This window comes from Lipotes vexillifer, unplaced genomic scaffold (genome assembly GCF_000442215.2).
Source record: "Lipotes vexillifer unplaced genomic scaffold, Lipotes_vexillifer_v1.1 scaffold1306, whole genome shotgun sequence".
NCBI lineage: Eukaryota > Metazoa > Chordata > Mammalia > Artiodactyla > Lipotidae > Lipotes > Lipotes vexillifer.
Genome location: NW_006786512.1, coordinates 1,787,956 through 1,791,866, shown reverse-complemented (window position 1 = coordinate 1,791,866; position 3,911 = coordinate 1,787,956).

The window sequence follows — 3,911 nt, the reverse complement described above, 5'->3', positions numbered from 1 at the left end:
TCCCGCCCCCCCCCCCCCATCTCTACCTCTGGTCATAGATTTAGTTCCAACAGATTAAATAAAAGAGCAGCACTTGGAAGAAGCATCCAGAGACATGGTCTGGATGAGACTCCTGCTTCAGATCAGGCAAAGAAAGGCAAAGAGAAAAAATCTCAAAAGCTATCCTTTTTCTCCTTTATTAGTTTAAATACGTTTCTAGATTAGAACACAGAGTATGTCTCAGGTAAGGATAGGGCAGCTTTCCCCAACCTGTATTTCACTGAATAGTACCTCAGGAGATTTTAAACAGTGTTTGGGTGAAAAAAGGTTTGGAAAGGGGTTCCTTTCAAAGTTCCTAAAAGGTTCTGAGATGTCCTGCAGTTGAAAACCTATTTAAATGTATTTAACCCAGGCTTTCCCAACATTTATCTGATTACAAAATCCTTTTATACGGAGCACCTATTAGCGTGCTGCAGAAACACATCATTTGGATAAAAATAGTCTGATTTGAGGGCAGATGTTTCACTTAGTAAAGATTATTCTGAAGTAGCAAGGAGTCAGTGAACATCTTAAACCACCTGAAAAGCAGTGTCAGAAGGTTTAAAAAATAACCCCAACGACGAAGGATTCCATGAACTAAGAAAGTAACAGTTTCAGATAAGGAGAGTGTCAGGGCAAAAGAATGATTAAAAGTTATAGCATCACAGAACTTTAGAGCTAAGAGGAACGTTAGAGATAATTTTAATACAACTCCTTCATTTAAGACAAAAGGAAATTGACAGTCATTTATGAGGTCCTCAGGAAGAACAGGTGGCAAAGGTGTAGAAAAGGTGGAACCCTGGGGACAGCATTTTCCCTTATGCAAGAGGGAGAAGAAAGGGTGAAGTGCTCTGGGAAGATGAGGTTAGAATGTTGAGAGAAGGAAGTCTGGATACACGATGGTTGACATACTTACATGTGTCAGTATGAGGGCGAAGAATTACACAGACAAGCAATATGATCAGCACAAGACACTCAGCTAAGCAGACCAATGGGTCATCGTGGGGAAGAGAGGGTCCTGAAGCCAAGAAGCATCAAGACAGTGACCTACATTTAACCAGTTGCTCACAATGACTGCCTAAGGTAAGTAGACACACCCATCTCTGAAAACAGCACTGCTCACCTAGAACCCCGCCAAGGTCGAATTCAGCCATGCTAATGCTCCACAGTGTACATGCGTTCTCCAGGGTTAGAGACAATTCGATCAGAAGTGGACACTGGCCCAACTTTAACCTCCTCCCCTCTGTGGGATGTGCCTAAGCTGCTGGTGTGTCTAGAATGGCTACCTCCTGCCAGCTGTCTTCTTCCTCCTCCACTAAGAGGAAGCTGCATTTTTCCAGGTAAGTGGAGGGTACATTCCCAAGGGAAACACCTTGCTGTCAGCCCATGGGGTTAGGTTTCTGGCAGATCGTGTGACCGATTTGCCATTCACTGCAAGTATCTTGAAAGTCTCTATCAGAGAGCAAGCTTTGCATATCTGTTGAATCCAGTGATTGCTTTATATTTAAAGGATGATGTCAGCACTCTGAAGCTGTCAAGTGAGGATGATGGTGCTGCATCCTCTGAAGAGGCTCTTTCAGGATGATTTTTAAATGGTAGGGTATTGGGGTTCTTAAATGAGAAAAGATTCCGGAAGGGCTAATAAAAACATCCAATGAATAAATCTGTTCTCACACATTAGCTAAGTGCTCAGTGTGCCCAGCACATGGCAATCATACTAAACATCTATATGCACTCATTATATTATATATAATATATAATATTATATTATTGATTATATTATGTCCAATTCCCTTTAAATTGTTTAAATTTTAAAATAGTAATGAAAAGTAAATTGCTGGGAATTCCCTGGTGGTCCAGGGATTAAGACTCGGTACTTTCACTGCGGTGGCCTGGGTGCAATCCCTAGTTGGGGGACTAAGATCCCGCAAGACGCGCGGCATGAACCACAAAGAAAAAAAGAAAAGAAAAGTAAATTGTTGAAAAAAGTGACATTTCTGTGATGAGATTTCTTAGGCATATATTTGTAAGTTGAGTTTGTGTGCCTGAAGGAACAAATATTTAATATAAACAATAAAGTCCAGATATATTTCTTTACTGCACACTTACATCTAGGGGAAAACCAAACAGGCTTAAGGGAAGAGGACTGTGGAGGACAGTGAGATGCTCCCCCAGATGCTCTTTCAAGGGACTTGTTGCCCTGGCTGATGGGAGTGCCACCGGCACATAGCCTTAGGTGTCAGCCCCTTAGCGTTGCCTCAAGAGCAGAGAGCCACCTCACTAAGGTCATGCCCCTTCCCAGGGCAGCCCACATCCAGTGGCTGATTGATACAGGAGTCAAAGTCTATCTTGCAAGAAAACCAGGAGAACTCTCAACTCCTACGACAGGAGGGCTGAGAGAGCGGTGGACCAGGCCCAAGACATAATCATCAGAGTAACTGAGCTCCAAAGATGAGATCTCCTGACCAAGGTAGGGCTGCCATATCAAGGTCAAGGCCCCAGTTAGGAAAGAATGGGACCCTGACTACCAGGACGAAGACACTGAGGCTGATATCCTCCCAAATCTTGAATTTTTATGGATGCAATTATTGTAACTGCAATCAGTGGCAAGGTCAAAGGAGATAGTCAGGGGATCCTGACTTGCAGAGGATGATGAGATGGCTAAAAGAATGTGATGGATGTGCTTGCCCCCAGGTGGTCCACTGGGGTGGGTCTTGGTACTCCTTTTCCGAGTTTGATGGCGAATGGGCGAGAGTGGCAACTTAGACCTATCAGGTATGAGGGTCCTGGTCACACCACTCAGCCCTCAGGTAAGCCACCCAGCTCAGTGGAGATGCAGGCTGAGGGCGAGTTGAATCTAAAATGGTTAGTAGAGAAGAGTGAAGACTAGCTACAGCACTGGGGGCTGTAGTTTCCCGCAGGAAGAGTGGTCCACTGGAATCCCAGAGGAGTTACTTTCAGAACATACATGAAATTGTGGATCCTAGCAGTACCAGTAGTGGCTGAGGTAGACTTACAGGTGTGCTGTGCAGATCCCCTCTCAGCGAAGGACTTGCAATGTGGGCAGACAGGCTTTCCTGTAAACTGGAAATCTAAAGGCTTGATTGGACTGGAGTTCAACATTTATTGGCAAGAACACATTTTGAAAGAGCTGTCTACTTAGCATTGTGTTCCCATTCCCAGAAGGTTGTCCCACCTGGATGCTGCCAGGGTCGATCCTTTTTTTTTTTTCTTGGCAAGACTACTTTGTAGATAGTGATGGGTTCCACGAGGAGGCTCGTGGTGTATGACTGTCTGTCTTTCTGTGATGTGGGCACCCACCAATGATTATTGCCTTGATTCATTTATCTATTAGAAGTTGCAAAGCGATAATTTTATTATTCCACTAATTATCCTTTATTTTTCAGCTGGAATACTTCTATAAAGAGAAAATTTCCCTTAGTCTACTGTTTGACTATCATTTATATGGGAAAAGTGGCACAAGTGCTCAATTCTTTACCTTTGTTTATCAGTTCAAAATAATGAGTTTGTTCCCCAGCCTCCTCCAAATGTGACTAAGTCATGGTGATTTTTTTTACTATCACTATAATTTATGGATTGTAAATAATTTCAATTTCTTGCTGTTATTATTCTCTTTTATACTTAAGTTGTGTCCACTTTGGTCAGGGGAGCCTATTCAAGTTAGCACCTGAGTCCTTTAGACCTGACCTTACTAGCCTTTGATAGCTTCCTAGGTATGATCACATGTTTTATTTACCACTAGTGCAGGCCTGGGCCCATCTAGATGATGTTTCACATTAGCAGGCAGCTGGCTTATTCCTGGAAAGCATAGTTTGAAAAAGCAAATGGCTGTAACTTCCAGCTCAGGCTGTAAGAGGAACTGTGGATTCAGC